General features: G+C 43.6%; 1 protein-coding gene across 2 annotated transcripts in view; it reads left to right on the top strand.

Moving 5' to 3' along the window:
- GPSM3 (G protein signaling modulator 3) overlaps positions 1–13,466 on the top strand; it is an 85,992-nt gene that overhangs the window by 13,150 nt on the left and 59,376 nt on the right. The gene's annotated exons all lie outside the window — the stretch shown is intronic.

Here is a 13,466-nt window from a genome sequence, read left to right as displayed (position 1 = left end):
GGCAAGCCTGCCTGCACCCATCTGTGCCTTGTCTCGGCCTAGGGCCAGAAGCATCACCGGTTTCTGAGCTCAGGAAAGCCCTAAGACCCTTTTGTCTCTAAGTTATACAGTCAGTACAGTTATACACTGCTGAGTTAGACATCCTCCAAACGTGGCCTCAGTTTACTATTCTTTGCCTTGTCTTAAGCTCACTCTTGTGGTTGACAAGGGCTCTAGAGCTTCAAAACCTACGGAGGGCGGCTTGACCTCACCCACCAGTCATGACCACCTGAAATACACCATCCTGAACGGCACTATGTAGTTAAACAGTGCATTGAGGTCCATGACTTAATTATAATGAAATAGACCTACTTGTTATTACTGAATCTTGGCTGAGAGAAGACTCTACTTCTGAAATTATTGCTGCCACTCCCCATCGATTCCTGATCAAATATGTCGATCATTCTAATCACCTTGGGTGAGCAGCCTTCTTTTTTAGAGCTTTTCTAAATGTTTGTTACAGCTTCAGTTAACGACCAGGAACCTCAATCACTAGTAATTCATTTTTGACTAAATATCACTACCTTTAAACGCATTCTTGTTTATAGACTGCCGGGCCCCTGAACGGATTTCATGTTATCCTTTTTTGACGCGATGTCCTCAACCCTGCTAAAAAAATTATTGATTCATTTTAGGTGATTTTAATGTTCCTGTAGATAACTTGTCGGATGCTGAAGCCCAGGACTTACCTAGAACTCGCCTCAAAATATAAAGCTACACGTTTAGGCAGTCACACCATCGACATGGTCTTCCATTATCGCCACTTGCACAATATCACTTCATCGAGACACTGCCGTAGTCTGATCATAAATCATTAAATTCTTCCTATGTACCAGATCCAACATTCCCTCTGTTATCCAACCTCCACCACTACAACGTCCAAGGGCAAAATTAAATCATGAGTAGTGGTCCTTGCTTCTTAACAGTTCTTGTCCGACACTATCTGCAGTCGACCCTGAGAACAACACGGAGTCATTTAATGTATATGGCACTTGATCTTTTGAATCCTTTTAAGATATATAAGCAACATTGCCTAATGAACTTGGCTCACTGGTTCTCTTTGGACTTGAGCATAGCTAAACGCCATTGTAGACGATTGGAGATGAAGCTATAGCTGAAGATTGTGCCCTTTACAAACTTGAACTCCATTGTTACCTAAACCTAGAGCCAACCACTGTCACCAACCACTTCAGGGCTAGAGCCAAAACTTAGATGATTGTATTCTTTAGTCTAAAAATCCCACCAAGGAAGCCTTTGCATGCTATCATAGCTGGGCTTCACTCGCTGCGGACGCCTCTTGGGTTGAGACCGCTCTAGAACTATTTTCAAAATTATCTGACTTCTTTCATGATAAAATTATCATCACTGGCTCCCTAGCTCTTCCCACCATGTTGCTTCCTATCCATCCTTTATAGACTCTTCCATTAGCTCTTCAAGCCCTTCTTGAACGTCTTTTGTTTTATCCGCTGCTGACCAGGTGGCTTCTAAAACCCTCTCATTCGTTCTTTGACCCCTGCTGTAATTCCTCTCTATCAACGGGAATATTTCCTACCTCTTTGAAGTCTGCCTTTGTAATTCCGTTACCAAGGAAACCTAAGGATTATTCTTCCATCATCTCGAATTATAGACCAATTTCTTTACTTCCTTTAGCTGCCAAAGTAACCAAGCATGTCAATTGATAACTGATGTCCTACTTAGAAGATACATTTTTACACCACTTACAGTCTTCCGCAAGAATGTCAATAATGAAACTTTTCTTGTGAAAGCCGCCAATGTCATTTGAGTGATTTTGGATGCAGTTGGAGTTGCTGCCCACTTGAATTGCCCACTTCGTTTGACACTCTCTCACAATGCCCTTCAGAGGTGGCTTGCAAAGATCGGTGTTGGTGGACTGGGCCACCTCCTTTCTGGCTAATTGTACGTAGGCAGTATCCCTGTCCAACGTTCGTTCCTCTTATAATCTATCCCAACCGGGATGCCAATGAATTTGAGTCCTACCGTATACAATGTGTATGTCTCCGATGGCAGATTTCCTAGACTCCTTTCGACTAACGTTCTTCGCCTATGCTTGTAATACACAAATCATCCTCAGATTAGTTGGTGATCATCTCATGAACAATATCTTTACTGCATTGGGAAGTTCCCTCCTGGATGAGAGTCAACACTCTAATTTTGAATGCTGGCTAGACAGAGGTGCTCTCTTCTGGCAACCCCATATTATGGACTCCTGTTGGTGGGCTGATATTTTCAGCCCTCTTCCGACAACGGCTCAATGCACAAAAAATCTGGTGGTAATATCTGACATCTTCTCTCTTTCGAGATTCACATAAACATCTTGACGTCTATTTGTTCGGGCTTACTAAGCATCATTAGTACTGCTGCATCTAGCCCTCTTCCTTCAGGAAATCTTTGGCAGACTCTAATAATCTCTAGATTAGATTACTGCAACACGCTGCCCATAGGCCTTTTTTCGCTATCGGACCCAAAACCTTCAGTCAGTTCAAAATGGGACTTTGTGTTTGGTTTTGGAACTGAATAAGCAGTCTTCTATCTATTCCCATTTGACTTCACCAGCTAAAGCAGTCTAAATGCAGCCTATTTGAGGCTCTATGGCCCTAATTTTAACCCTGGCGGTCTTTTGACCGACAGGGTTAATGTGGCGGTAGTACCGCCAACAGGCTGGCGGTACATACTGCCACATTATGAGTGTGGCAGGTTGGCTGCAGCCAACCTGCCACTTCTGCACATGGCGGTAAGAGCCACCAGGCCGGAGATATCAATCTCCGACCCTGCGGCCCACAGAGGACTGGCGGCAGCATTATGAGCCTGCCTACCGCCATGGTTTCCGTGACATTAGCAACGCCACGAAAACCATGGCGGTAGGCCCTACTAGTGACAGGGAATTCCTTCCCTATCACTGGTAGCCAGCTCCCCCACCCCCACAACACACACCTGACACCCCTCCATCCAAACACCTATCCCTAGCCCCTGATTCAAACACCCCCTCACCCCTGCCGATACATGCATTCACCCCCCACCTCGCCCTAAATGCACACACACGCAGACACCACACACCTGCACCCCACAACCACACACGCATTCATTGGCATACACGCATTCGTCCAGACATAATCTCACACATTGTTACACACAGGCACACTGACATGCATACATGCACTCACTTCACCATTCTTACATGCATTCACCCATACGCATTCAACCAAGCATACAACACAACAGACACAGATGCATTCACACAACACTACCCACCCTCCTCCCCTCTCGGAAGCCCGACTTGTTTGGCGAGGAGGTCTTCCGGCAGGGAACGGGAAGAGGCGCTGCTACCGCCAGCAGCGCCCGGCTAGCAGAACACCGCCAGGCCGTATTTCAGCTCAAAATATGTCTGGCAGCGTTCTACTGGCAGACGGTGCTGGTGGTAGTAGGGCCAGGTCACCACCGTCCGCCAGTATGAATACTGCTGGATTTTCGCCCTTATTGTGGCGGAAGTCAGGTAGTGCTCATAATCTGGTGGACGGATGGTTGCTGCCGCGGTGATATGCTGGAGGCCGTCACCACGGCGGTAGGTGGTAATTACCGCAAAAATCATAATCAGCACCTATGTCTTTTCACAAAGCTGTTTTTATCTTCCCTTCTAACAATTACATCTTTCCTTTTCTGTCTGTACAATCCAGCATGTGCTATTTGTTCCGCATCTTGGTTTTGTGTCTCTACCTAGATACAGAAAGGTCAGATTGGATGGTCGTTCTTCTCCTTTGGTGACAGCTAAGGCTTGGGATGAGTTGCCATCTGAGCTCCGTGCAGAAAATAACTTGCTCAGTTTCCACAAGCACTTGAACACACAACTTTTTCCAATTTCTTTGTTGGACCACCTTCTCGTTTCCAGTTTCAGTCAGGGCAAGGACATTCCATTTTGGAGGGTCTGTGCGCTTCACAAATGTTTAATCTGTCAATGCGAGCCCTGGCATAGTGGCACATATTGTGGGTATTCTTGACTTATTTGTATAGTATTTGGCAAAATGTTGGGAATCCCTGTCATGTTATGGTGATATTTGGGCAATTAAATCAGAATACTGTTGTTCAGTCCCAAATGAAAAACTTATACTTAAAAGAAGAACATGTGTTTTGAGAGACTTGGGCTTTTCAACATATTTTCAAAGCTAACATTTGAGTGATAATGATGTCAAGGTCAGGAGACATAATGCTGATGTTATTTCCTTGAAGGCAATTGCTGCTATTCCTGTTACATTACGTCTTGTGGGGAGGCATTTCATCATTCAATTATCATGACTGCTGCTTGAGGCCTACACTTTTAAGATTGGTGAAACTTGTCTGCTGTCTGGACCTGGAAGTTCCTCCTTATCTGAGTGTCTGCACTACTGTGTGAGCCTGTGGGAACTGTCTGGCTCTGTTGCCCAAGGACTCATATTGTGAGATCTGTGTAGAGTATCTAATGACTGAGAATCTAATTAGACATATGCATAATAGAAACATGAAATCGAGTGGCATGCAGAAGGGAAGAACAATGCTATAAACATTTTGAAAAAAGTATTCACTGTGTGAAATTACCTATTTGGGGGGCAGATGTTCTAAAATGAGGAATGCCGATTTCCTAATTGCGATTCTATCTGAATTACAATTAGGAAATCGGTATTCCTAATGTATAAAAACTCTTTTGAGTTTTATTATGTGAGTCACAAATAGACCTACCTCATGTATATTAATGTGCGACCCATTATGAATCTCCACCATCCCAGGGTTGGTGGCCTACTGAGATCAGCAGACCACCAGGTCTGTGACTGCTTTTTAATAAAGCAATCTTTTTTTTTTTAAATGCATAGGATGAGTCTAAAATGAATAAATTAAACTTTGCATTTTCATTTCTGAAGAGTAGGCAGTGGTCGATGGGACCGCTGCCTGCTCTTAAAAAATATTATAATTGAAATTCTCAAAGGGAAAGGGGTTTTCTCCTTTGCAAATGGGTTACCACCATTTTTAAACTGGTGGTAAAGTATTACTTTTTTGCGACTGGAATTCATTCACAAAAAAGTAATACATTCCATACCGATTCCGTATTTGAAAGGGGCGCCCTAAACACGCCCCTTCCAAATACAGAAACACAAATGTCAAATGCAATTTAGTAACAAGTTACCAAATCACATTTTGCCTTTTGTACATTAGAAAAAGTATTTTTCCAATTGCAAACGGTCCGATTCTACAAATCGGGCCGTTCGTGACCAGAAAAAAGCTTTGTGCGTCTGGCCTCAAATGCCTGAAATGTTTGTGGCTTTTAAGCCACTTTTTAGAGAAAACATGCAGAAAATGTTGTTTTGGGATCAGTGACCCTATAAACACTCCTACAAGGGTCAGGTCTGCTTGGCTCATCATTGAAACCCCTAAGGCCATTGCTAACACATTTGCTGGAAAGAATGAAAAAAATTACAATGAAATCAAAAATACCTCCTGCACACCAGACTGGCTCTACATTCCAGACACGGCAGCGCCAAAATGGTCAACATTTAAAGAAATAGGCCTGGATTCTACATTACACATCATAAAATCAATGAAACACTCCTCTTACACAGACAGTCCCATTGCAGGTAAACTGCCAAATACCTTCAGCAAAGACACTGCCCCCCTTTTTCTCAATATCATGAATTCCTCTCCAGTGAAGGTTTATTTCAATATTTCCCCACAGCTGGAGTGATCATGACTCTTCTTAAGAAATGTATCTTTGACCCAATTGACCTCTAATGTATTTTATAGATGTGTATTAATTTACAGTTAATTGAGTTATTATGGAAATAACTATTTTTGAAGAAATGTGTTCATAATGTTTATTTTCAGTAGCAATATGTTTATTTTGTAAACTATTTTCTACTGTAAGATAACGAAATACAAAATAGAAAAAATGAAAACAGTTAAATTAAATATGTGTTTAATCTATGTAAAATGTAATTTTACTGAATTTTATTGTTTAAAGTTATTAGTTGTTTAAAGTTATTGTGTAGCAATTGAACAGTTAATATTTATCTATGTACTTTTATATTTCGAATTTTTAAATCATTTTTTTTCCAAAACATTTCCTAAAATGTAATGTTAGATCAAATGTACTCTTAATTGTAGATTTGAGAAACCAATTTGTTTTCCAAAACAGTTGTAATCAATTTAAAAATTAAAATATTAATGTTTTAAATATTCTTAATATGACATGAATTTTAAAAGTAAATGATATCACTTCAAATATAAGCATACAACAAAAGTGAGTTAGTGCTTATGAACTTAGATAGTGACTTAGGTAGTGATGTATATTATTCTGATTTGCAGAGAGAGTTGTTACTTGCAATCATTCTACAATGAATTTGCTGTTTTATTAATTTGCTATGCAAGAATTATCAGCCTCATTATGAGTTCCGCTGCCCGCCAAAGTCATAACGGCACTACACCGCCATTGTGGGCTAAACCCCGCCGGCCCTATTTTGAGTTTCCCGCTGGGCCAGCGGGGAACAGGGCCGTAACATTGCAGCCGGCCTATAATGGAGCCGGTTGCAATGTGGCAGTGCGGCGGGTGCAGGAGCCCCCTTTGCGCATTCCACTGCCCGTAATTCGGGCAGTGGAATGCGCGACGGGGCTGTGCATGGGGACCCGTGCACTGCCAATACCACGTGCATGGGCAGTGCTGGAGCCTCCAGGGCCCCCCGACACCCGCATTCTGCCAGCCTTTCCAAGGTGGTGTAAACCGTCATGGAAAGGCTGGCGGATGGGGACTCGGTGTCGGTGGTTGGACCGTGGTGGCTCCGCCACGGTCGTTATAGGGCAGTTGGACCGCCCTGTCTGCGGCGGTCTGATCTCCATCGCAAGTGTGGCGGTCTTGAGATGGCCATACTTGTAATGAGGGCCAATGTGTAAGAACCTCTGGTTTTGGGAAGAGCCATAGTTTCTTTTAACTTTCATTGATGCTGCAAGAGATGGCCTGTGTTTTTTTTCTGGTTCTTTATGCCTATTTAGGGCATAAATTATTTCTAGTTTTAGCTCAGTATAACTCTGCATTTGAGTCTTTATGGCATTTATTCTGTAATGTCTGATTTTTAGATTATTGTAATAAATCCCTTTAACTTCTTACTGATCTAGAACTCAGTTATAAAGTGGTACCAATAACTTATTTATGCTGCTCCAATAAATTGATGTCGAGGAGGATGCCTTTTCTTTTTACACAAGATTAGTCTAGAGCAGAATTGCTTGAGGTAAATTTTCAGGTCATCAGAAATTTTGGGGTATCTTGATTATTGGGGTTTGGTCCAGAATATCAGGGTACGGTTCTGTTTTCACATGGGAATAGGCCTGATTTGTTTAAAAGGAAATGTTATGATAAAGGCACTTGGCTTGGTGCATTTTTTACGAAAAGCATATGTTAAAGTCGACTGGCATTTAAGTGGGGGTTATTGTTTCTCTGTATTAAAGACTACAGATAGGGATTCTGTTAAACAGGATCTCACAGATTACCCTGGTATGCTACAGATTTGAAGTTGGTCACTCAGTGTGACAACCAATGCACACAGAAGGTGTGATCTATCAGAATCCTAGTTAGGGCAGATTGTATTTTGTTTAGCCAACTGTACCTTTGCATACCTTTCTAATGTTATCACCGTGTCTGATGGTTGCTTTGTAGAAAAAGCTTACGTTCTAACTGTAGGCCTGAGTTGTTTACAGTGACATGGTATAGGGTCCATTGGAGCAATGGGAATATTATGTTTGGGACCATAGGACTGGTTTGCTTATTATGAAATGTTATGAGAAAGGTAGTTGGTCTAGCTTATTAATTGTGAAAAGCATCTGTTAAAGCCCGTACGCCTTTAATAGTTTTTATCACCTAGTGTTTTAAGCAACAGACCTGTATTTTGTTACCTTAGTAGGCAAGGGTGTTTGCGTTCGACACCTGCTCTTACCAACTCTGTTTTTTTTTCCTGTTATGAATCTTATTACGACCTATTGAGGGTAGCTGTATATCATTTTGCAACCTGTATTTTTTTTTTTAGATATTAGGATATTAGTCATTTTTAACTGTACGCTTGATGTTTGCCAATTTATGCACCCTTGAACAGGCAGGTGTTCGGTAGGTATAAAGCAAATATCAAGGGTAAATGTTTTATCAGTTCACTGGGAAAGGTCATGCCAGATTTTCTAGCTGTGATCTCTTTATTATAAAACATTATGACAAAGCCAGTCAGCCTGAAGTACTTATTGTGAAAAGCAGGTGTTAAAGGTAATAGTTTATTAAGGATAGGTTGTAATTGCTCTATGCTAAAGCCTTTAAGTAGGTATTCTGCTACATGGAATTTCACGGATTACCGTAATAGGCAAGTGTTTTGGTGTTGGTGATCCACTCTTAAAAGCTGGGGATAGAATAAACACACTGCAGTCAGTCATTAGGCTCTTTTAGGAGAGACAGTTGTAATTTTGTATGCATTTGTACTTTTATGACTCTATGCTGGATGGTTGCCTTGTGGAAAGCTTCAGCTCAGTATAATGGACTTGAGTTGGTTATGGTGACAAGCCAACGATAAGGCTAGAGGCCTTATTTGTTTGCTGGTAAAAGTTAGATCAGATTCTTTACATGTGATCTGTTTTTACACAAAGTTGCCTAACTTATTGCAAAAAAATTTGTTAAATGTAATATCTTTTTAAGGGTGGGTTGTTACACGCTAGCCATATATTTTGTTATATGGAATCGCACAGACTACTCTATTAGACAATGGTTTTGGTGTTGGAACAAACCATGTGGATAGACAAATTGCACTTTGGTAATACTTAATAGGCTCAATTCGTAGGGATTTTGTATTGCTCTGACAAGTGTATTTTCTACATATTTATAACTTTATTACAGTATATCTGATGGTTGCCATGTGAGAAAGTTTACCAACACATTAGGTCATGGTAGCAAGCCAATGATGAAGGTTATTAGGTGTGGATGTTTATAATGAAACGTTACGAGAAAGGCAGTCTTCCTGACATATTAATTCTGAAAAGCATATGTTAGAGTCAATAGGCATTTAAGGGTAAATTATTACTCTATATTAAAGCCAATGGATAGGTATTTTGTTACATGGAATATCAAAGATTACTATAGTAGGTAAACCTTTTTGTACCGGTTACTCCCTCTGACCAAACATAGGTATAGGAGATTTGTACAGTAAGAATCCATGTTAGGTCTTCTCAGGAGACATGCTATTTTGATTTGACAACTATAATTTTATGACTGAATGTCCAATGGTTGCCTTGTGGAGAGGCTTATGCTCAGTGCAGGAGGGCTGGGGTGGTTATGGTGATGAGCCAATGATAAAAGCCACAGGACTGATTGGTTCACTAGAAAAAACATACTTTTGTTGCCATATGCCCAATCTGTTTACTATGAAAAGTCATGATAAACACATTAGACCTGACATATTGATTATCAAAAGCATGTGTTAAAATCAATAGTCTTTAAGGGAGGGTTCTTATTTTTCTCTATTAAAGCTTACAGATAGGAATTTTGTTGCATGAAATGTTGCGGATTATCTTTGTTGGGAATGATTACTGCCTCTGACAAAAAAAAACTTGCACTGTGATAATTCTTGCCAACATCCCTTTTTAGCTGTTTTCCAGGATCTTGTAATAAAATAACTGTTAAATAATGCATACATCCATATAAATAAATACATATCAATATAGATACACAGAGATACTTTGGGTCACCACTGCAATTGGTCTGTCATTGGTCTGCCTGAGTGTCATTTACACCATGCTTCTATCAATGACAGCGAGCTGCATGGCGTAATTGATCAGTTCACATCAGTCATTGGCTCTCGTGCCCTGTGAATGACTGCATCTTTCTTCTGATCACGTTTATATCCACCTGAAAATGAGTGTGCTTCAATGTCATGGCTGGTTGGCCAGTTCCTCTAAATGGCAGCCATTCTTAAACTTTAAACCAACAATAGACTATTTACAAAATCTTTGCAAAATCAACACCCTTAGCTTTGTTTACTTTTGTTATTGCAAGCATATGCCCCTCATGTTTAGACAGAAGCATGTTTTCTTTTGTTCTGCTTGTATTCTTTTAATTTATTGTGCATATGATGTTGAGTCTGTGTTGAGTTTATTGTTGTTGTGTCAAAGGGTGGATGCAAGAATGAGTCAGTGGATGGATGAAGGGATGCATGAGTGCAAAGATGAATGATAGAGTATATGTATTTTTGAGTACCAAAATCCTTCATGATACAGAAGGCACTTTCATTCATAAGCCAGACCTAGTGGCATAGCCAGTGCTTTCTTTTTAAGCTGGTGCAGGTCAGCAGGGGGAGCCAATGGAGTTCCATCAGGATTGGGGTGATGTGATCATATTTCCTCCAGCCCTGCAGGGACCATGCTGCAGAGTGTCAGATTCTCCTAAGGGGTGCCACTGTGGAGTCTAGGAGGCCATGGGGCAGGGCATCACCACCTTCCACATGCGACAGTGCAAGGTCTTCAACAGTAGTTCTGATGTTGCTGTCTGAGAAAAATGATTTTATTTTCTTTAGAAGAGAGAGCTGACACCAGGCTGTCTTTGTTTTTTAAGCAGTATGTTCCTTAAGGGTGAAATTAGTGTTCAGAGTGAATCCAAGTGACTTGGCATTTGGTGAAAGTTTCAAGTCCTGGGCTTTGCGCACAGTCCTGGGCAGTGCATCCCAGTTCTAACCTGAATCAACTGTTTTTCGAGTTCTGAGGCCCCCCAGGCAGTTCTCCAGTGCACCTGAATTCAAAACTGCAGCACAGCCTACTGTTCCAGTTCTGATGCCCACACATGTTTTGTAAGGCAAGCTCTATAGCAGCCCTGGTATTTCAGTCCATACACCCATACTTCTGCCAGTGCACCTCATCCCGAAACTGTGACATCCCAAACTATTTCAGTCCTGCCACATTCACTCAATTTTGTCACTGCACCAAACTGTTGATATTGTGGGCCCATCATACAGCTCTGGTGACACACCTCAATTGTGGGCAGAAGCTGTACCACCTGTTGTATATGTTCCATTTCACTTGACATGGTTGCACCTGTGCCCCTCAATTCTCACCTACAGCGCCTCTGTTTGAACCTTCACAGACGGAGGCGCATACCTTTACACCTCGTCCCAAAGCACTCCTCTGGTATGTCTCAGTCCCACACAGCTCCACCAGTGCCACTGACTCCTGCTGTACCTTTGTCATTCAGTACTGCAACACACACAGCTCTGCTGATACACCTCATCTGGACCTGCTCAGTGATATTCTATTTAAACCAAGTTGAGTCCATACTTGAAGGATGTCAAGGCAGCTCCTCTGCAGCACCTGAGGCATGGTGGGAGTCACCATGCTGTTCCAGCATTGGTGCGGACACACAGCCCCTCCAGTGCACCTCCCGACATGTATCACTTCATGTTATTTAGCACTGAATCACAATCAATCAATCAATCAGACTATTTATAAAGCGCACTACATACCCGTGAGGGTTTCAAGGCGCTGGGGGGAGAGAAAGGGTGGGGGGGGTGCTGCTACTGGTCGAAGAGCCAGGTCTTGAGGTGTCTTCTGAAGGTGAGCAGGGCCTGGATCTGTCTGAGGTCAGATGGGAGGGTATTCCAGGTCTTGGCGCTGAGGTAGGAGAAAGATCTGCCGCCGGAGGATTTGCGTCGGATGCAGGGGATGGAGGCGAGGTTGGAAGAGCTGTGTTGCCTGGTGGGGGTGTAGAAGCTGAGTCTGTTGTTAAGGTAGGCTGGTCCGGTTTTGTGGAGTGCCTTGTGTGCGTGGGTGAGGAGATTGAAGATGATCCTCTTGTTGACGGGGAGCCAGTGCAGGTCTCTCAGGTGGGGGGTGATGTGGCTGCGGCGGGGGATGTTGAGGATGAGTCGGGTGGAGGCGTTTTGGATGCGTTGGAGGCGCTGTAGGTGTTTGGTCGGGATGCCTGCGTAGATTAAGTTGCCGTAGTCGAGCCTGCTGCTGACGAGGGCCTGAGTTACTGTCTTTCTTGTTTCGGTTGGGATCCATTTGTAGATTCTGCGTAGCATGCGGAGGGTGTTGTAGCAGGAGGAGGAGATGGCGTTGACCTGTTTTGACATGGAGAGGGATGAGTCGAGGATGAAGCCAAGGTTGCGTGCGTGGTCAGTTGGTGTTGGAGGGGTACTCAGCGAGGCTGGCCACCATGAGTCGTCCCAGGCGGAGGGGGTGGGCCCACGGAGGAGGACCTCCGTTTTGTCTGAGTTCAGTTTCAGCCGGCTGCTTTTCATCCAGTCGGCGATGGCCTTCATGGAGGTTGGTTTTTGCGGTGTGAGGGTCCTTGGTGAGGGATAGGATGAGTTGGGTGTCGTCGGCGTAGGAGGTGATGTTGAGGTTGTGTTGGCGGGCCACTTGTGCGAGGGGAGCCATGTAGATGTTGGACAGCGTTGGGCTGAGGGAAGAGCCTTGGGGTACGTGTGCAGATGATGTCGGTGGCTTCGGATTGGAAAGGGGGGAGGCAGACTCTCTGGGTTCTTCCTGAGAGGAAGGATGTGGTCCAGTCGAGAGCTTTCTCTTGGATCCCTGCTGGGTGGAGGCGGATTTTCAGAGTGTGGTGGCAGACTGTGTCGAAGGCGGCTGACAGGTCTAGGAGGATGAGGGCTGATGTTTCTCCATTGTCGAGCTGGCTTCTGATGTCGTCTGTGGCGGCGAGGAGAGCGGTCTCGGTGCTGTGGTTTCGTCTGAATCCAGACTGGGAGGGGTCGTGGATGTTGTTGTCTTCGAGGTATCGGGTAAGTTGTGTGTTGATGATTTTCTCAATGTCTTTAGCTGGAAATGGGAGCAGGGAGATGGGCCGGAAGTTCTTCAGGTCTTTGGGGTCTGCCTTTGGTTTTTTGAGTAGGGCGTTGATTTCTGCGTGTTTCCAGCTCTCCGGGAATTTTGCTGTTTCGAAAGAGAAGTTGATGACCTTTCGTAGGTGTGGTGCGATGGTTGTGTCTGCTTTGTTGCATATGTGTTGTGGGCACTGGTCAGACGGTGCTCCGGAGTGGATGGAATTCATGGTCTTGCGAGTATCGTCGTCGTTGATGCTGGTCCAGGAGGTCAGGCGGTTGGTGCAGGTGGGGTTCGTGGAGGGGGAGGCTGGTGAGTTTGGGGTAGTAGGGGTGTTGAAGCTGTCGTGGATGTCAGCGATCTTTCGGTGGAAAGCAGTGGCTAGGGCGTCGCACAGTTCTTGGGAGAGGGGGGATGTCGTTGATGGAGGCGCTGGGGTTGGAGAGCTCCTTCACGATGTTGAAAAGTTCTTTGCAGTCATGTGCGTTGTTTTCCAGGCGGGTTTTGAAGGAGGATCTTTTTGCTAGCCTGAGGAGTTGGTGATGCCTGCGTGTGGCGTACTTAAGTGCAGTGTGATTGTCGGGTGTGCGCTC

This window comes from Pleurodeles waltl, chromosome 6 (assembly GCF_031143425.1).
Source record: "Pleurodeles waltl isolate 20211129_DDA chromosome 6, aPleWal1.hap1.20221129, whole genome shotgun sequence".
In the NCBI taxonomy this organism is placed as follows: Eukaryota; Metazoa; Chordata; class Amphibia; order Caudata; family Salamandridae; genus Pleurodeles; species Pleurodeles waltl.
This window is presented reverse-complemented; position numbering and strand designations above follow the sequence as displayed.